Genomic DNA, 21,895 nt, shown 5'->3' on the forward strand with positions numbered 1-21,895 from the left:
GCACCTTAAAAAAAATTTAAAAAAAAAAAAAAATTTAATTTAAAATAAAATAAATTATATTAAATTGTTGGTTGTTTAAGATTAGCTAGGTTTGGTTGGTTGTTGGTTTTGATGGCGTTGGGTTTGCTTCGATGCTAGGTTTGTCGGTTGGTTTTGTTGGAGTTGGGTTTGCTTCCATGATATGTTTGTTGGTTGGGGTTGATTTATGGTAGTGCTTTTGTTTGTTGTAGTTTCATATTGGTGTCATCTGTTTTTGGGTTTGTTCGAGCATAGGGTGTTGTCATCATGCTCTCTCAGAAGAAGCATGTGCATTGTCCTTTTCGTGAGTTTGACAAGTGCAAAGATGGGGCCAATGGTGGTGGCGGCTTCGCGGTTTCGTATATCGAAACTCACATTAAGAAACAAAGACTTGGGTGGTCGGGGGAGATATAGATAGCTGCGGGATAAGATTAAGAAGGACATAAGTTTATATTTATCCCTTCTTAATTTTTTTGAAAACGGTGAACAAATGGATATGTGGCCCTTTGTCTCAAAGCATGCATGCATTAACCATACCATGTCGTCATTCGGGGAGGCACTACAAAACCACCGGAAATGACCGATAATCGAGTTGGGATGCCTTATTGTCGGTATACCGAACCACCGCCTATCCCTATGACTATGCAATCTACACTCACATCACAAGGAGAGGCTTAGTGCTATCCCGAGGCCTCACGGGTGTTGTTCCCTCTCTTGATGAGGCGTTACTTGATAGGGCATTCCAGTATACCCTTTCGCAGACTTTGTGAAAAGTATACCACGTGCATGTCGTTTGGCATTTTCTGGTGCATTGAAGTCTGCTCTCTGGGATATTACGGTTGATCCTAGTTCAGTTTTGTTATGGGTTCGTCTTCTCCTTCTCCCGTGCTACACTCTACAGGTTTTCCAACCACAGAATCGCCAGGAACGTCGATCTGGTACGAGGAAAAACCTTCAGCAGAAACAGATACTCCATTCGTTGATGATATGGAACGAGCCTGTGGACTGTTTCGCCTCTTAGAGTCTGCAGTAGAGCCTCCTTCAATCCAGCCACCCCGGCGATCTGTTTCTACTTTCGAATGTGCGCCGATGCTTACTGAAGGGTTCGATGGACATTTTACCACGCCAAAAAAGTGTTGTCATCATCGGGTCGCCCCTAACTTCGGCGGAGACTATCCAAGCATTAGAGGAGAAAACACCGGTCGCGACAACCACCTGTGAGACCAACTGTTTCCTTTTGCCGAGCCTCCTTTATTTGTAGAGAAATACCCCTTTTGTCATGCATTAGGTAGATTCGTTTCGAAAAGGCACTTCTTGTGGCGGGATGGTCTCCGAGCTCGGCATTTGTTGGATGCTATGAGTCTTTCTTGCAGCAGCCTATATCGTCGATTTGCTAGATGCATTGACCAGCGTGGTGAATCTTTGGTTCTGAGGGACGATGTCCACAGCCGTTAGCGGAATTTATAGCGAGTGCTCCGCTTACTCCACTTCTTAAGCCAGATAACAGTATTCGTCCTATAGCTGTGGGCATGGTTTGGCGTCGTTTGGTCTCTAAGATTGCAATGAGAGGAGTTTCCAGAGATGTGGTTGGGTACTTACAGGATTTCCAGTATGGGGTGGGTGTTTCTGGTGGAGCAGAGGCGATTTTGCACGCTGTCAACCGTATGGTGTATGCTAACAGCGACAATAGCTCTCTTTCTATGCTGCTGGTAGATTTTCAGAATGCTTTTAACATGGTTGATCGGACCATCATGTTGAAAGAGGTTAAGTATCCGATGCTTGACTATTGCCCCTTGGGTCGAGTACTTGTATTGTCAGCCTGCGAGGTTATACGTGGGGGATGGCTACATATGGTCTGCTACTGGGGTCCAACAAGGCGACCCTCTAGGTCCCCTTCTATTTGCACTGGTGTTGCATCCTCTTATTCTACGGATCCAGTCCAGTTGTCAGTTATTGCTACAGGCGTGGTACTTAGATGATGGGACTCTGGTCGGGGATACAGAACAGGTGGCGACAGCTTTGGGTATGATTCAGGAAGAAGGACCTTCTTATGGGTTGGTTCTTAATGTGGCTAAAACTGAGATATTTTGGCCATCACTAGATCCACGTCGCTCTACTCCTGGTCTCTTTCCTTCAGATTTGTCCCATCCTCAGCCAGGGGTCAGGTTGCTTGGAGGTGCAGTTAGCACTGATGCATCTTTTGTCATGGGTCTTGTTATGGCGTATTGACAAGGCTATAACTCTGATGGACTGTTTGGCTATATTAGAAGATCCACAGTGTGAGTTAGAGCTCTTACGAGCTTGTGTTGGGCTCTCTAAGTTGGTCTCCGCGATTCGTACTTGTCCACCATCCTTTTTTGAGAGGCTCGGACTTTTTTGATCGGCATCTCCGCGGTGTTCTCCGTGGTATTGTGGGTTTCGATGGTCCCGCCCGGTGATTTCTGATGGCGTTTATCGACACTCCCATTACGTCTAGGCGGTTTAGGTATTTATTGTGCCAGCGATGTATCTACGTTTGCTTTTTGTGGCCTCCCCATCGGAACCGAGCTTGAAGAACCACATTCTTAGGAGTTGTGGCCCAGTACCTTTGGATGAGATTCTTGATGTTGCTAGCAGTGCATTGAGTCTCTGTCTACCCGATTTTGACCTCAGTTCTATGGCTGTGAGTGCTACCGTCCCCTCAAAACCACAAAAAGTTTTGGCGGAAGCGTTCTATGGTAAGATTGTTGCTGGTCTTGAGAGGGAGTTTGTGTTATCTGCTCGTCAGAAAGCAGTCATTGGATGCTTACAGTCAGAACATGCAAAGGATTTCCTACTTGCTATTCCGATGGAGGGACTTGGACAGCGCATGTCGCCGGTAGAGTATCGTTCTATTCTCCGGTACCGCCTCATGATTCCTTTGTACTCAGATGGTGGTCTATGCCCTGTGTGCAAAAAGAGCAGACTAGATACTTTTGGGGACCATGCAGCACATTGTAGATATTTCCCAGGCTTCAAATACCGACATGATCATGTCAGAGATATTTTATGTGATGCATTTTGGAGGGCTGGGGTACAGGTGAAGAAGGAGGCTCCTGTGAATTTTCTCACTGATCCGAATGAGGGGAGATCGACACTTCGGCCTGCGGATGTATTGATCTACAGTTGGTCTGAGGGGAGGCATGCGTGTGTTGATGTAACTGGAGCCTCTCCATTAGTAGGGCTTGGGAATGGAGTCTTTGAGGTGGGAGAAGCAGCTAATAGAGCAGCGGTAGGGAAAATTGAGAAACACGAGGAGGCTTGTAGAGCTAACCAGCATTGTTTCATTCCTTTCAGTTTTGACACCTTTGGTTTCTTGGCAGAACAGTCTGTTGAGCTCCTTAAGAGATTGCAGAAAGTTATGAACTGCAATGTAATGACAGTTGGTTCTAACGAGTTTGTTTTTAGGAGGATAGGTTTTGCTATTCGAGAAAGGACTTCTTGCAGCGACTTGTTGCACGCTTGTCCTAATTATTTGTAAAACTCGTTATCATTATTAATAAAATTTCCAAAAAAAAAAAAAAAAAAAAAGTTGAACAGAATGGATGGAAAAGAAGACAAAGGAAGAATTTTCTCTGCAATACATCTCAGAATTTGAAGAAATCTTCCAAAGAATGAAGCAAAACCCTTAGTGTTTTTCAGAAACAACATTTGAATCCTTTTCACCTTTCCTTCATAAACCAATACCCAAGCCAAGTTACAACCCATGACTTATCACTACAGTATGGTACGAAGTCTAAAATAGGTGAGAGGATGCTAAAGTGAAGGACCCGACACTTTATATGTGATTGGCATTCTTTCCATGAGACTACTGTCATCTAGAAGTCCGTTTTTCAAGGTAGTATGTGGAATGTTCGTATTCATTATTCTTTTCCCCACATACATGAGGTAAAATAGTATACCATCTTCTGAGATATTCTTTTATGAGAGTATGACCGGTGAGGATTGAAAGTCGAGATTATTTGTCTAAAGGTAAACTGGGGATTCCATTTCTTGGATAAGAGAGTATACGAGATTGACTAAGTACACACATAAGCCTTGATTGAGAATTTTGTCAATTTTTACAATCTCCCATCATAATCTATGAATCTTTGTAGTAATGTAGTTAGCAATGGAGACCGTCTGTTGGAGTAAGCACTAAGTGGGTAAGGAATTTCTCTCTCTCTGAAAAATACTATCATTCTTGAACATGCTATTGATTGATTTTGTGGGTATATCATATGAAAACCCTCACGAGACTATAACTCGTCCTTTTTGGGGAACTTAAATGTTTAAAGCCTTGTTGCATATGGTAAATGCAATCGCGATTCCTGCGAAAGTGAGTTAGGATTTTATTTTTGTTATTAGGATGCGATTTTGATCACTTATCTATTTTTTATCTTCTTTGCTAAGAGACTAGCAAAAGGCTAGTTAAAAGTTGTGATAATTGCTCAAAAAGTGCAATTTAACCCTTGATTATGCCTCTTGTTTAGCTATCTTAGTGAACTAATAGTGTTTGTAAGTTATGTTTTATGATTCTACAGGTGAAAAAGAGAGTTTTGTGGAATATTAGAGAAAAAGGGGTAAAACGGAGCAATTAGGGGCATTAAAGATCACATGGGAAGCCCATGGACAATCATGGAGAAGGCCAAGGAATTGAAGCTATTAAAGATGCGACTTGGACCTATTTTAAAGCATAATTGGAAGCTCAAGGCAAAAGTATTCGTTGCTTGGACCAAAGCCCGCAAAAGAGGATAGAAGGATAGAGCAGAAGAGGGAAAATAGACTTCCGCGCGTCTGGGACGCGCTTTATGGATCGTGCGTCCAGACGCATTGCTCGCATCTGAGACGCATGGATCGTGGGTCCAGACTCATGAAACGACACTGTAGCCAATTTTTTCTCAGTTTTGAAGATGAAGTTGGACTCTGAAAAGAGTTGATTTGTATTCACTACACCACAATGGCCATTTTGTAACGCTACAAAATTTTCATTTGTAACACATATATCCGTCACTGCCTTCCTAACGGATATAACTGTTAGGTTCTCTTGTATCCGTTAGTATATCTCAATTTATTTTTCCAATTACTATTAAAACATCATTTTATTGTTTGGTAACAACTGTGTCCGTTAGGAACAAATAAAAAACAACTCACACAAAGTATAAAAGGGTATATACGGAACTAACGGAAGAGACTACAATTAAATAAAACTGGTTATGGCCGATATCTCCTACGCTCGTCTCTCTCAAGTCTTCAAGCCTCCATCAAACACTATCTCCTTTGTCAACTCAGAACCAAGTACGCTTTCTCTCTCTCTCACTTTCCTGATATGATTTATCTCTCCTTCTACCCCAAACCCTAGCTAGCGAATTTCTAATTTTTTTTGTTTTAATTGTGCTCCTTGGACTGTGCAAGTTAGGTTTATTTGATTTTCTTGTTGATAAATTTGGGGAAATTATGTTTTGTGTGGGAACTGTAACACTGGACTCTAAATTTATGCTCCCAATTGGGAAAATTTCGCTTTTTTTTTTTTTTGGGTTTGGTTGGGAAAAAGAAACTAGGGCTTTGCTACTTTCACAACTGGATTCATCGATGGTAACATTCATTGTGCAAGTAACATTCATTTTCCATTTCATCAAATTAATAAACAAATAAACGTTTTACTTTTGTTAACAAGTAGGTTTGTTTGATCTAAATGGGAAGCTTCGGGAAAGCGACAAGTAGTCCAATACAAATATGTAAGAAAGGAGACTACATTGAGGTTGATACATATAATAAACTTATATTATATTATTTTTTCTCTCTATGTTTTAATATTTATTACATTTCTATGTTAAAACCAGCAATCTCCAACTGATATATGGCATGCAATATGTGCTGCGGTGAAACCAGCATGTTCTATAGCAAATATTGATGGTGCACAAGTTAGTAGTGTGGGGGTTTGCAGCTACTTGTTCTCTCGGTTTGTAATCTATCACTGTTTTATTACTCACATTTTGCTCATGGCCTAATATTGGGACTTCGTTTCATTTGCGCATAAATTAATTCGTTTCCTTTTCGTTTCATGGCCTAATAGGCGGATGGTCTTGTGCTTCTGACCGAGAATCTTAGATCATTTCATTTGGTTGCAGTAACCATTTCTTACACATTCGCAATTCAGGTGGGCCTAAGGTTTAGCACAATTGAGTGAGAGGTTTGGCAAATGCTCTTTGGAATTAAGTGGGGAACAATGCCATAATTGTCATGGATGATCGCGGACATCCCGCTTAGTCCGATTCGTGTTATATTTCTTTCTTTGTTGAATGCTGGGTCGGTATTTGCCTGCACAACATGTCGTAGGCTTGGTAATTTAGTTTCGTTTATCATTAGAGTCCTGAAATGATAACATTAGTCAAAGCGTTTAAGATTGTTTTTTTTTTCACGGAATTGGGCATAGAGCCTTTGTTTTGTAGTTTACTCAAATAGGAAACAACACTAATTTTACAAATCAAATCCTTGTGGAGAATTTTTAATTGACGTGGCGCCCGTGTGGCAAAGGTATTTGGAAACGAGTACTGTGACCATATGGGAGTTTTGGGGGTATTTTGGCATTTTAATTATGCAATTTTAAAACGCAAGCCGCCATGTGGCAGCGCCCTTCAGTCCGGTTGTTTTGCAGTGTGACATCAATGTTGCATTGTGACTTGGTGCACCGAAAATCCGAGCCACCGGGATCAAATAACGTGGAGATTTAGCATGATCCTAATTGGTGTACGCAGGGATGTACTTTGTAAAGTAAGTTCCTCCCCAAACTTATGCTATTACATTAGGGAGGGGATATGTTTGCCATAAATTCCATTTTCTTGATTTTTAATGATGTTTTGTTGATACAATTTGAAATATTCTTTACATGCAGCTCCATGAAAGTATATATCAAAGTGTCTTTGGAACAACTAATTGGGGTTTACAAGCAAGTTCAAATGGGGATCCATTAGAGAAGGGGTATGCGGCTGTTAGGGCCATTACATACTAGTGTGTCGAAGGAAAAGTTTGAAAAGGGAATGGAAATCATAAAACTTCAGGTAATCATTTTTTTCTTACGATTAAAAGTCGGTTTATGTTTCCCAGTCGTAAGTTTGGTGTTTGTCTTCTAGTGTTTCTTATAACTAAGGTGCATGCATTTTTGTTTAAATTTAACTGTCATTTTTAATATTTATAATATTTTGGCATGTAATTTATTAATATTTTTCATATTGTTAATATTATTTATTTATTATTATTTTTTTAAAAAAAATTTAACTATAGTGAAGCATCTGGGGTGCTTCATACCAAAAACCCTACTAATAGAAACCCAAGAGACCTTTATGAAGCTTTACATAATTTTATTGCCCTCAATATAATTGGAAAGTAGTGGTAAATGCTTTGATTCTTCTTTATTCGTTTTGGGTGTTGAACATAATGGTAAAATAAGAGTTGTACCGGTTGTAATAAAAGTTATATAAAACTATGAAGTTAATGTTGTTTGGCTTTTGACAAAAATTACAGGTTTATAAAGCACTATTAGAGAAAACCAAATCACTCCCTGCTAAAGTGGAGAATAATAGGTTCTGTGTATCTGTTCACTTCAAATGTGTTGATGAAAAGGTAGATTTCATTTCCATATCTTATATTTTATTTTCTCACGTTCTTCACCATGTGTGTGTTGTTATATTGTATTGTTATATATGGCTCTCATTAAGAAGGTTCGCATAGCTGTAAGTTTTCTTATTCTTATTCTTATACTTATTACTTGAATAATAAGTACGGTTTTATGTTTTTATCATGGTTAGATAGCATGGTTTTTATGTTTTTATCGTTGGATTATATAAGGCGAGTAACTACTTCTAAGTTTCATTGCTTGTTTGCCTTGACATTTTGTACTAATCAAGTGTCATTTTGTTTCATTTTTTTCCCTTATTTTTTAGGCTCACAACGAGTAGCCCTGTTCCATTAATGTTGCCTCAATTAGGTTTTGATCCTTGCAATTGTAGTATGCAATGCAAAACTAAGGTAGGTTCAAAATCTGTCTTTTAACTATGCTACTTGTGAAGTAGATATAATTTTATGTTATTGAGTACTTAAGTTTGTTAACAAATGCTTGCAACCATTCTATGGTTTTAAATCCAGATTTACATACAAATGACTTTGAATTGTTTTCCATTTTTTAAGTAGTGGCAATAGTTTATCTTATTTATTTGTCTTGTGTCTTAGACCAACATTACAACAATGTGGACAATACACTGGGCTTAGCAAACAACTAAAATAATGTTTGGTAACAATTGTGTCTGTTAGCAAACAACTAAAATAATGAACAGAAGGGTATATTCGGAACTAACAGATAACATTAAATTAAATAGAGAAAAATTGTGCCGATGATTTCCCATTTTCGTCTCTCTCTCTTCAAGCCTCCATCGAACACTTCCCCCGTCTCCTCTGTCCAACCCTAGCCGACGAAGAAGGAAATAAACCAGGTACACTTTCTCTTTTCTTCTACCCAAACCTCATCTAGCGAATTTCTAAGTTTTTTTTTTTTAATTGTGCTCCATGATCGTACTGTTCAAGTTAGGTTTATTTGGTTCAGTTGCTGATAAATTTGTGGAAATTAAGCTTTGTATTGAAACTGCAAGATTGGACTCTAAATTTACGCTTCTCGATCATCAATTGGGATATTTCGTTGGTTTGGGCTTCGGTTGGCTAATAAGAAATCTAAGGAATTTCGGTATTAATTAAATAGCTTATGTTTATCTAAGATTTAGTTTTCCTTATAAACTGTTTCTGTTTCTGTTTGATTTCCTAGGTTGTGCTACATAGCTTTTTCTCTCACGGACACAGGCAAGTTATAGAATTTTTGTTACTTATTATTTTTTTTTACTAGTTTTTTTTTTTTCTAGTGAAATCAATCTTCAGATAATGGGTTGGTTTATTCCTTGTTCATTTTTGTTTTTGTCAAGTGAAAAGCTTCGGCACATTGAACCTTTACAGTATTGTTGTATTGTTATGGAACATGCACGACATTCTCAAATTGATGAGAACAAATCTTTGGAGTCTGTTATGATTGGGAAGGTCGATAATTTTTCATGTGACACAAACTTGTAAGTTATATCACATTTTTCTTCCTCTTTCTAGTACATCTATGTTGTAGAAAGTGTATTCATCGATTTGTTTTTTGTTCATACTATAAAGATTGTATGTGTTTTTTATGCTTGTAATTAGATAACTCTTCATGGTCTTATAAAAGAGCTTCTTCTTTGATTCTTGGATGGAAGGGTGCCATTGATCTTTAATATATGACGACGTCAAGCTTTTGAATGCATTTGACTAGTCTGATGTTTAATATTCTGGTTAGTTTTTTTTTCTTCATCTTCTTTGTTTTCATTGTTTTATTGTCTCGACTTTATCAATTAGAATTAGCATCAATCAGGCTTGTCAATATGGTTGGGGTTGAGGAATCACTTCTTTTGGATGTTCATCATTTGTTGTTGCATCCATTACCTTGAAGAAGTATTCATTGCTCATCTTTGTTTTTACTACCTTCTCTTTTATTTCTATGTTTGTTTGTTTGTGCGTATGTATCACTCGGGTTTTGGGTCGGAACAAGCCATGTGCAACTTCATACAAGTATTTTTTGTTCCTTTATTTTCAAAGGTAAACTTTATTAGTAATTAACCCCATGACTAGGTAAATCATACATAAAGGGAACAACTTATAGAATCTTGAGGAAACAACTTATGGTGGTGTTTCTTTGGATAATGTTGAATTGTCTTGCATCTATTGTGCTGATATTATTAAGGGTCATTATCCATTGTGCTGATTTTATTAAGGGTTGTATCCCCCACTGGTTGCTTGCATTCAGATTGCTCCTTACGCCATCTATTATGCTGATTTTATTAAGGGTTGTATCCCACTATTGGCTTGCATTTAGATTGTTCCTTACGCCTTCTATTGTGCTGATTTTATTGGACTTTTCCATCCATTTTAGCTTACTTACAAAGTTTAGGGAAGTCATTTGGAGGGTTGCATGATTTAGAACTCGATTAGTTTCTTTGGTCACCAACACTTGAATAGTTAAGTTTCGTTCAAAAGGGTTAAGGAAAAATCTAAATGCATGTCCTTTTGCCGACACATTGTTGTTTGAAGGAAAATAGTTCTTCTAGCTATTTTGATTTGTGAGTTTGTTGACATTGAGGATGCCATTAGGATGAGCGAAAGCGGACCCCTTCTTTTAGCTATTTTTATTCAAGTTCTTCATTTTTTTCTATGTTAGTACCAACGCGTTACGGTTTGATGCTTCGAGGTTTACAAAATTTGAAGTTGAATAGCACACCACTCAACTTTATTCGTGTTTAATTTATATTAGCGTCTTGGTCCAAATATAGGTTCAACAATATTGCTCTAAGATACATTAGAAACATCAGCTCACCTTTGAAAATATTGTTTTCATTAGACATGTCTACCCACCCTTGTGCAAATTAGAACTCACATCACAAACCTGCCTTGGGCACCATAGAAATGTATTGATCAGACTATCGGTATCGCTCTTGTTTGTTGAATCTGATTCAGCTCCAATATACCAAGCTAGGTCTCGCATAACATGAATTTATTGAATTGTCTTTTCTCTTTGGTTGTTTTTGGAACACTTCTAGTTAATTTGCTCAGTTGCGGTGTTTATCTTTCCATAGTGTTAACAGAGTTATCCAAAGATGCCTTTTTTTAGTGAAGTAAATGCATAGTATGTGTTTGAACAATCCTTTTGTTTTGTGAAATGGGTTCTTTTATTACATTTTGGTGAACCGATTCATGTTTGACTTGAGTTTGCTTTGCTGGATGTAGGTGACGAGGAAATTTAATGTGGTTTATAAAGGGGGCAGTGTTATTGGTCCAATGGGTATGGTTTCACAAGTTGTTCAAGGTAGTGGTTGCCATGTCCGACGATACAATCATTTTTGCTTTGAGAGGTATGTATGTTTTCCTCTCTGAAAGTCATTAGGCTTTCCAACAAAGCACATTTAGAAATTTATAATACTAGATTACTAGTTTAAGACTAACAAAAAGCTTCTTCCCTTTTCTGTTAATCCAATTTGAACCATGGGTTTTCAGCACTTGGTTCTACTGGTTTTTAGGGGTCAAACTATATGTTATGGATCGAAGTAGTGGGGTCAAATGTTTTGCATTGGTATAGATAACTGTTGTTCTTGTCCATAGGGTTTTTAGTGATCTACTTTATGTTTTGCTACTTTGGTTGTCTATCTTTTGATCTGAATAGAAAAAAAAAATTCTATTGTGTTGGTTGTCTATCCTTCGTGTAATTGGCTTTATTTTACCTTTTTTTTACTTTCCTCCATGGTACACTCAGTCAGATAATTAGTAAAAGAAAGGAAGAAATGAAGGTAGTTGTAGTCTTGTAGATATGTACCATTAAAAAAGAACACCGCTATGTACGGGTATGGACCCCACTATGTATGTTTGGGAACAACACGAGCAATCTCGCCTTTGATTATTTTTCCTTTATTGAACTAGACACCAATTAAGTTCATGGTAACTTCCTACACTTTGCATATAATATATTTCATGTATGAACGTAGGTTGCCACCGTCTATATGCATCGTGTTTCAGTAATAATTTTTTCATTTTCTAGTAGCTTGACTTATTTTTAATACATTATGGTAATGTCATTTCTAATAATTTTTTTTTAACCATTTGCTAGTGTGCAGGCGTTGTAAAGCAAGCCTTTCTTATAGAAGTGCATGTCAAAGAAAGAAATGAAGTTTTGAGTTGGACATATTAGGTGTACTTGTAATTAATGAATTAAATGTGTATGGTAAATTTTGTTGGTAAGAAATCATTCACCCATTTAGTACCATATTTTTTATGTCAAGACTTAGTATTTATGATCAATAAAATATATTTGTTTGACTTGAATGGTAGAGTTGGTATAAATTGTGTTTGGAATGGTAGAAGTATTTTGTGTTTCTTTACATGGTTATATGACTTGAATGGAGTTTTTTTTTTTTTGGGGTGTGCTGCAAGCTTGGGTGTGGGTGTAGGAGGAGCAGGAGCAGGTAGTCCATATCCAAAACAACCGGGCTAAAATATATATTATATTTTTTTTCAAAAAACAGATCCCCATACACTAACGGATATATCCGTTACAAATTTGTTACAAATAAATATTGACTATTTGGTCAATGACATTAGTAACGATCATAAGTGTGACTTAATGTCATGAAATGAACAAAATTCACTCGCAAGGTAAGTGTTACAAATTGGAACACTAACGGATATAAGCGTTACTTAAATTAATTTTAGTAACGAATATATCCGTTACAAATATTTATGTAAGTGACTGTAACACCCCAGATGTAACGGATATAAGCGTTAGTAAAAATATTAGTAACAATTATTACCGTTACCAAACCCCCTTTTTGGTGTAGTGATTAGGAAACAAATGGCGGTTTGGAATGCTTCTAGAACTCATTGTAACCCTTATAAATAGAGGACCTAAGTGCCTCATGTAATTTGCCAATTCACTTATATTCTTGTCTCCATAACTTGAGGCAGAGAGAGATTAATAATAAAAGATTCGGTTTAAACTAGCCGAGTCTTAATAAGTTAGTCTTTCTAGTCTTATGTTCTTCGACTCTTCTTCTTCTCGTTCTTCGTGTTCTTCCTTCTTTATGGAAGGCTAATCTTCTCCTTCAAGGAAGGAGATAAAGTTAATGCTTAAGGTTAAATGATTCTTCTGGTTCATGGTGTTCTTCAATCAGGTTAGTTCTTTATGTTTTTTGTTATTAGTTTCATTGCCCACACCAGGGGATGGAAGTATATAATAGGGTTTATGTTTTGCAATATTAATATCATGCTAGTGTTCTTTACTTTTCTTCTAGTAGTCTAGTTCTTTAGAGTTAGGGAAGTATTCTTTGTGTTGCCTTAGAAGGGGTAGCTTAGGGAGTGGCTGCCTAGGGGAAGTATTCTTTGTGTTTGCCTTAAGTGGTGATTCATTGAATGGCCACCCTATTAGGAAGTACTCCTTGATGTTGCTCTCGGTAACACATTGAATGTCTGCCCGAGCTTACATAAAAGGAAAGAAGATATTAATAGTATAAACATAGAAACAACCTTAAGTAGAGTTAATTGTTAATGATGTTTCGTCCAAGAGAGCATCAGCACTCTCTCGATTGCCTAATTGTAGTCTACTTGTAAGAACAACCATGAAGCTAAAGGTCATAGGTCAAAAGTATTGGTGGATTCTAATCTCTTGAATTCCCTCTCCTATAAATTCTCAATAGTTTAGTTAGTTTAGTTTAGTACTAGAATCTAAAATCTCTACAATCATAGTTTTTAATCCCTCAAACCCCCTTTCCAGTCCTGTCCGACACATAACATACACTTAAAAGTGGAACGATACCATACTCATCCTTTACTTATTGAGGGATAATTAGGTTTTTATACGCTTCTATTTGTTCAACGACCATCATCTATCTACATCATCCATATCTCATCTAAACACAAAAAGGAGTGCGTGTCAACAACTTACACCGCTCATGAGCGATTTTCTCATTCCACCAAACGTGTTCAATCTTATACCCATCTTCCACGGGTTAGAACATGAGTTACCGTATGAGCATGTACGCCGGATACATGATGTATGTAATATTTTTCATCATCCGGGTGTCACCGACGATCAGGTTAAACTACAAGTGTTTCTTTTCACTCTAGCTAGTAAGAGTCATGCTTGCCTTCTTTCACAGAAGGCCGACTCTTTTGATACATGAGAAAAGGTTGTGTTCTTCTTCATGAAGAAGTACTTTCCGCCGAAGAAAACAGAAGAGATAAGAAGCAAGATACAGTTCTTCTGACATACTCCGAGTGAGATATTTTCCGAAGTATGGGATAGATTCTCCGACCTACTCCATTTATGTCCTCACCATAAACTAGAAAAATCCACTCTTGTCCAATGTTTCTTCAAAGGCCTTCTCCCATAACACAAAGTAACCCTCGACATCATGAGTAATGGTAACTTTTTGGATAGAGGTGCAACTGAAGCCTTAACCTTTCTTAAAAACCATTAGGGCAACATAAACAATTCTAGAACATCCCAAACTAATACATCTAAGGGTAGTGGTATTTTTGAGGTGAAATTAGATACAGAAATCAAAACCTTAATCGAAACCCTCAAAAGAAAGATAGATGCCCTCACAACCAAACAAAAAGACCTAACCCCTCATCCTGTCATGAACGTAAATACCTCACCATGCAATTTCTGTCTAAGCTTAAATCATATAGATGCCACCTGTCCCTTGATCACAAACCCATCATCACTTCAACTAGAAGAAGTATGTACTTTCAATGTACCAAATGCACCATGGAGACAACATCCAAACTTCGCATTGACCAACATTTCGCAAAACCAAACACCACTAGGTTTCAACAAACCAACAAATACATTCAGACAAAGACAAGGACAAGGTGCCTATAACAATCAGAACAGAGCATTGGTTCCATCCAGTTTAACCAGAACTATCAAAACCCATTTATCAACAACCAAAGAGACCTAGTTCTCGTTACACCATCAACTAGTGTCCAAATAGATAAGCCCACCGAAATAATACTATCTGTGATGCAACAACAAACCCATATCCTAGCATCCATGCAACAATCTCTGAACTTGTTAGCCCAAGATAAAACCCAGAAAGGTGTGTTCCCAGGTCAAGCTATTACTAATCCTAAACCGACAAACACAGCCTTTGAAACAACAAGTGACGTGAACGAAGCTGGAGCCCCAAGTTAAGCTATTCCTAATCCTAAACTGACAAACACAGCCTTTGAAGCAACAAGTGACGTGAACGAAGTTGGAGCGCTAAAAACTCTCTCTTAATCATCCCATCTACGAGGATTGACTCCTCTTTTCCAATGTATTCCTTTCCCATTCTGTAGACACCCCATTTTTGCAATCCAGGCATAATTTATTCACGATTTTGCCTTGAATTAAATATGATCATATAAGGTGATTTACTTTCTAGAGTCTTTATTTCTACATCAAACTTCTTTCTTTTCATCTTCTTTTAGCGTCTTTAGACTTTCCTCATCATGTTCTAGCTATGGCTGAAGTTTCGTTGCTTTCTGAGTTTTGAGCTGAAAATGACCAAAATGCCCCTGTAACCCTTTGGAGCCCAAATCTCATTTTTTCCACTCTTTCTTTGGATGAGATTATTTCATATTGGAATTCCCCTTGAAAAATCCTTCGAAATGAGTACAAGCTTGCCTAGGTTCCTTTTGGATTTCAGAAATCCTAATCTTGCCATATCCCGTTTCAACCCGTTGTGCGCACTGTTGAGTGCAACATTTTTTTTGGAGTAAGATTTCGACCCAAGGATATTTTTAAGAGTTCATGGACCTTCCTAATGGATTAATAAACAATTTTTGTGAAGAAGAGTTTGCCTAATTTTGACCCGGTCAAAGGAAATTTGCAGTATTGAAAATATGGTCAAAATGGGTTTTTTTGTGGATTTTGGACCCGTGCTCGTGGGCTGTGGATCCAGCTCGAGTTGGACCTTTTAATTAGGGTTTCTAGCCCATTTCCAAGCCTCCAAAAACTTGGATAACCTTCCTTATTTGTTTGATTTGATTTGATCCCAAAAATCAAGAATATTCTAGAGAATATGCCATTTTGGAGCCATGTTTGGAAACCCTGGATTATGGGCTCATTAAGGACGTGTAGGGCTTGATATTTTGCCGTAATCCATCTGAAATATACAAAGATCAAGGGCCAAGATCGCACCCCTTATCCCACCTCTTGAATCAAGGGCCAGATTTAGGAGGTGCAACTAGAAAGAGATCAAGCTATTGGATTTTTCTTCATCAACACTCAGCCATTGGATCAAACTCATTACTATATTTGAATCCACGCCCAAAAGCTATAAATATGGGTCTCATTCACCCACAAAAAAACATCTAGAGCTAAGGATTTGGAGCTAGGAATTCGGAGTTAATAATCTGGACCTAGCTATTCAGAGCTAATAGCTTAGTAGTTTTCTTTTCTTGGTTGTTCTTTCTTTCTTTTCTAGTTCATCATTCTAGAGTAGAATTTCTTTAGTTTAATCTGGAGTTGAAGGTAAAATTTTGACATCGAGGTTTTTCTAATGAAGTTCTTCGTGTTCTTCATCTTTAGTTTTCTCTTCACCAAAAGTTGTTTTTTCCTCAAATCACCTGTTTCAATCCAAAAATCATAGTTGTCAATTCCAAATCAAGTTTATCATCATCATTTATCAACAATCAATAAATCAATCTACAATCAAGTATGAGGCAACATTCCAAACAAGGTGACATCTTTATTTTCTCTTTTATTTTAATTAGTATTGTATATTATGATTATTTGTTTTTTTAGTTTTACTATAGCATATAGTCATTTGCTTTTAAATAATTTAGTGAATATCATCCAATTTGGTAATAAAATTTCAAGCTTTCTTCATTCACCTATCTTAATACATTACACCTCAATAGAAGTAAGGCTGGTTTTTACCAGGCGAGTGTGGGTGCCTAACACCTTCCCACATTGTACCTTGACTCCCGAACCCAATAATCATCTAGTTTCGAGGGCTAGTCCTTCACATAGGTTTTACTCAACTTTTCCTTAATAAAGTTAGTGGCGACTCTAAAATCAATTGCATAGACCTAGGTACACATTTTTTGTGCGTCTGAGGTTTTTGGCGACTCTCTATTTGGGGACATCCCTAGAGAGTCGAGGACTTACTTTTTTTCGTTGAGGTGTTTTAGTTAAGATAGGAAAGAAGAAGGCTTATCCAGAAGCTAGTTGGAACTGAAGGTCAGGGTTAAGGTTATCTCCTGTAACCATTAACTCGCTGATTGAAATGGAGAATTTACCAAACAGTTCTTCTCAAGCGTTATCTCTGCCACCTATATCTTCATCACAAATGTCTATGCCACAAGGAAGTTTTCCACCAATACCTTCGCTTGAAGAGCAAATTTTATCTAGTAACTCTCGAACTCCTCATACAAATGGCTCTGGTGAATCATCAACTCACCCCTACCAGTCAAGAGGAATTGATGGAGAAGGTGATGGAAAAAATGTTTCTCAAGATGATGTCAAAGTTTGCAATAACTCCAAGTCTGGATAAACCACAACAACCAGGTATCGCACTACACCCCATGGTTAGTCCTAACCCTACCATTCTACCAACCTCATTACCCACTCCGTATGCTACACATAGATCAACCCAATTGCATGCTCTAATGCCAACCCATACCCCGTCCCAATTTTTTCCCCAGGATAACCCAACCTACATGTCTCAACCATACATTCATCAAACTTTTCAAAGCCCAAACCAAATTCCAACTACAACCATGATGTCCAACCCATTCATGTTACCCCCCAACCTATTTTTCACAAACTCCACAACCACAATTCTACACGAACCCCCAATACCAACTGCAAAACCCAATCCAACCACCAGTTGACCCCGTAATGGAGGAGATTAAGAAATTGAAAGAAGCAATGACAAAGATGAAAGGTGAAGACTTGGACCTTGATAATCTGTGTCCATATCCACATATCAGAGTACCACATGGATTCGAATTTCCAAAGATGGAGCGATATGAGGGAAGCGGTTGTCCAAAGGCCCACATTCGTATGTATGCAAGTTATCTACAACCGATGGGAATCGGGCTTAACTAATGGTTCAATTATTCCAGAGGAGTCTTAAGGGTGCGACCCTTACTTGGTGGATGAATCTTGAAATGCAAAAATCAAGACTTGGCCTGAATCGGGTAAACGCCAGAGCTCACTTCTCTTACAACACCGATATCTAAATGGGCGAAGGCAACTTGAAGCTTTGAAGCAAGGTCTGAATGAAAGCTTTACCGAGTATATTACAAGATGGAGGACAAAAGCGGCCCAAATCATTGATAGGCCCACGGAGCATGAGCAAATTAGATTGGTTATGAAGAGTTTGAACCAAGAGTATGCGACCAGGCTAAGTGCTAGTTATCATCCGATATATCAAGCCTTAGTTGCCGCTAGATCACAAATTGAAGATGGATTATCATCTTGCAATATTTCTCCCTTCAGCTCAATGTCTACAGGATCTAACCCGCAGAAGAAGAAGCCTCCCACTGTAACGGTGAACAACAAAGAAGCCAATGTGGTTGCTGCACAAGTTCAACCTCAGCCACATATGCAAATTCAGTCGGAGGTAACAACTCATCCTTTTTCCAATCAAGTCATTTTCCTTCCAAGACAGCAAGACAGGGGTTTTCCCAGGCAATAGAGGCAGTTCACAGAATTGGGCTTCCCATTACAAGTTGTATTGAGGGCTTTAGTCCAACGGGGCTTGATTACGTTAATGCGGCCCGAGGCCTCCTCCCAAATCGGTGCCATTCGGCACGACGCTTCGAAACATTGTGACTTCCATCAGGCTCCAAGTCACACGACGGAGAGGTGCATGCTCCTTCAACATCTTATCCAAAACTTAATTGATGAGGGTAAGATAGATGCCTCCAGTCTCGGCACTCCCAATATTTCGACAAATCCATTTCCAATTCATAATTGAAGAGTTAATACTTTGGAAGCTGTCAAGAAGGATCCGACATCATTCATCATTCCGATCAGACAAACGTCCAATGTTAGCACCACAATGCCAGTTAATATTCAAGATGCAGTCAGAAGATATATGGAGCAAACAAAGCCTATAGGTAAGGTAGCACCATTTCTACATACTCCACAGATTCAAAAGTCGTTCAAGTTGACTAGAGAGCATCTGGAATCCTTTGAGATGCAGAGGCCCATTACGAAATGGGTAGATCCTTTGAATACATCTCAATCTGTGGCATCACAAGTTGGGTCAGAACCTCAAGGACCCGTGATTCGCCAGAATCCAACTCAGCAGCAGGTGATCCCAACTCCTATCACAATCCCCAAGGTCCAGTTTGTGCCGGCTAAGAGTCACGATACCGAGGAGGTTCTAGGGAATATGTTAATTGAGCCCGAGAAAAGTAAAGATGACTCAGCAATCTCACTACATCAGTTGAAGCAATTAGAACCTAGTTTGGCAGAGGAATGTGTTGAGACTCACGGTTTGACAAGAGGAGGAAGGATATACAAGGCACCACACTTACAGAAGGATCAGGTTTTGGCCTAACAGCCTGACCCGCCCACGGCTATTGAACCAGAGAAGCAGGAGGGTAATGAAGTAATCCAACAATTGTAGAAAACCAAGTCCAATATATGGGGTTTACTCATGGCATCACCCCAACATAGGCAAGCAATTTTTCAAGTCTTGAACCAAGCTCATGTTCCAGCTTCTATCCAGGCGAACGACTTGGCATGTACCGTCGCTTCCCTCAGGAAGACAAACTCTATAATATTTTCTGATGATGATCTGACCACAGATGGAATAACCCACATGAAAGCGTTGACTATTGCGGTGCATTGCAACAACCATAAGGTGCCATTTGTACTGATTGACAACGGATCTGGTTTAAATATCTATCCGGTCAATTCTGCGAAAGCCATTGGAATCATGCCGGAAGACTTCACTTTCACTAAGGATACAGCTAGAGCAGTTCATGGGTTTGATAATCAGAGAAGAGAAGTCCTTGGCGAGTTCACAACTGACGTCCAAATAGGTCCAGTCACATTCAAAATCACATTCTTGGCTATGGACATCGAAGCTAATTACAATTTCCTTTTAGGCAGACCATGGCAACACCAGTTCGGTGCAATTCCATCTACACTTCACAGAAAGCTCAAGTTTTTATGGCAAGGGAAGATTATATGCATCACTGGTGATTCGGATGATCTGGACTCTTCAGAGGAGCATAAGGTAATACCAATGATTGAAGGAAAGTGTAACTACACTGAGGAACCATTAGGGATTGTGGAGTTTAGAGAACCCGACAAGGAAAAGCTCCCTACCCCATTTTGCAATGGAAATCCCAAGACAACTCAGTTGTTCCATGAGCAGAACTATTTTCTAGGATTTGGATTAGGAAAAAACCAAAACGGCATTTTAGAACCACTACAGATTCCTAGTCAAGATGATCGAAAAGGGCTAGGCTATACTGAGGAGTTTGTGGAAGGACTGGTAGAATTATTTATTGATTCTAACGCCACGGTGAATTATCTCAGATTGGCTCTACCTGATCAAGGGGCAGAGATTGAGGCTATTATTGATTCCAACATATTTTGGGGAGAAGACGATGACCCAGATCCCAACTCAGAAATTATTATTTCGGAGCCAGATGTTAATTCCTATTCAAGATATCGCCAACTTAGGTTGGATCATGAGGCTAGACAGTTTAGTTGGATAAATGAGGTTGGATCGACATCCTCCTCGTCAGGTATGGACTATACTCCATCTTTTACTTTAGCCAGTTCCCTAGGGTTAAGATTTGACCCAGGAGACAAGACTGTCACACCTTATCATGTCCAATTGGACCCTCAGACCATACTTGATTTGGATGATCTGTTGAATATGGAATCTATAGTTGACCCAGTTCCAGTGGATGTTGAGAACATGCCACTTTCTGACTCCCAGATGTAATATGAGATTTGGGAAAGGTTTTTAGGAACCTTAGATTTTATTGAGGATCCATTCATTGATGGAGACTATGATGATTGGGGAACGCAAGTCATTATTGATCCAATCCCCAGCCATCACCCTGCTCCGGTTGAGCCACCGGATGAATCCGATAGTTGTTATAACTCCTTTGTATATAGTTATATTTCAAAAATCCAAAAAAATTCAAAATTTCAAAAAAATCAAAAATTTCAAAAATCCAAAAAAATTCAAACATTTCAAAAACCAAAAAAATTAAAAATTTCAAAAAAAAAAAAAAAAGGGTTTCCAAAATCCCACGTAATATGATTTACCCACTTGCCTTTAGTGCAAGATGATTGAATGACTTGGCGCAGATTATTATGATCCCCCACTGACGATGAAGAAGGAATGGACAATGAAGCGGCTGAGTCCATTCTTTCTCATGAGCAGTCTGAGGATTAACAGACACTAGTCATTGTGGAGACAAAGACCATCAACCTTGGCACCACAAATGAACCACATTATGTGCAGATTGGTATAACCTTGATCCCCTCTGAGCGTTGAAGCCTGATCAAATTACTGAAGGAATCCATAGAAGTGTTGATCATATCTATGACAATCTATTGTCTGAAGGTGGTACATGATTTTCATTGTTCGTAGATGAGTGAATCACTCACCGAGAAGAAGAAATTGAGGAGGAAGAAAGTTCAGAGGTTATGTTTGAGAAGATTTTTCAAATGTCTAAGATCACCAACATCAGCATTCAGCATTATGCATTTACCCTTGTGAAGAGGGCAAAACTCTACTCCACAGCATCATTTGATCAAGTACCCTACAGAAGAAGGGGAATATTCTGCATTCTATCAATCAACGACTACTTAGCCAATCAACTAATCAGCTACCCTACCGTGGAGAGGGCAAACTCCATATTGCATCATCAGCATCCATTTGTATCCATCAAAGACATGAGAGCTATCTATCAAAGAAGTCAACTGACTCGAATCTGACTACATCAAAGAGCGGAATGCTAAGAGGAGTTCATCTATGACCAACATTCTTGAGAGCCGAGATATGAAGGAGGGCATTGATTTTCTAGTTGGACTTAGATACCAATGGAGACAAATTGTTACAAGTAAAGCTGAGCAAGAAGATCTAGACTAGAGTGGAATCAATGAACCAGAAAGTTCAAACCAAAGAGTAAATGTCCATTCTCTATGAAGATTCTACATGGAAAATCCTACCAATGTCGATCAATTAAAGAGGTACTACTTTTTACCCAACTTTGTTTATTTTAAGACGAAGAGTAT

At 38.5% G+C, this 21,895-nt stretch overlaps 2 long non-coding RNA genes across 5 annotated transcripts; both read left to right on the top strand.

Annotated features, from left to right (window-relative positions):
- Positions 1-5,732: 5,732 nt before the first annotated feature.
- On the top strand, positions 5,733-6,194 carry LOC147516386 (uncharacterized). The gene is made up of 3 exons (XR_015213647.1): positions 5,733-5,753; positions 5,859-5,977; positions 6,176-6,194. It is a non-coding gene; the product is annotated as an uncharacterized LOC147516386 (long non-coding RNA).
- Positions 6,195-8,003: 1,809 nt separating this feature from the next.
- LOC147516387 (uncharacterized) lies at positions 8,004-11,952 on the top strand. Of its 4 annotated transcripts, XR_015213650.1 has the most exons (6): positions 8,004-8,043; positions 8,831-8,865; positions 8,985-9,125; positions 9,247-9,374; positions 10,864-10,988; positions 11,738-11,952. It is a non-coding gene; the product is annotated as an uncharacterized LOC147516387 (long non-coding RNA). The 4 variants fall into 4 exon arrangements; XR_015213649.1 differs by lacking the exon at positions 8,004-8,043 and having other exon boundaries at positions 8,058-8,865; XR_015213651.1 differs by lacking the exons at positions 8,004-8,043; positions 8,831-8,865 and adding an exon at positions 10,713-10,762 and having other exon boundaries at positions 8,872-9,125.
- The last annotated feature ends 9,943 nt before the right edge of the window (positions 11,953-21,895 follow it).

This window comes from Coptis chinensis, chromosome 2 (genome assembly GCF_015680905.1).
Source record: "Coptis chinensis isolate HL-2020 chromosome 2, ASM1568090v1, whole genome shotgun sequence".
Taxonomy (NCBI): domain Eukaryota; kingdom Viridiplantae; phylum Streptophyta; class Magnoliopsida; order Ranunculales; family Ranunculaceae; genus Coptis; species Coptis chinensis.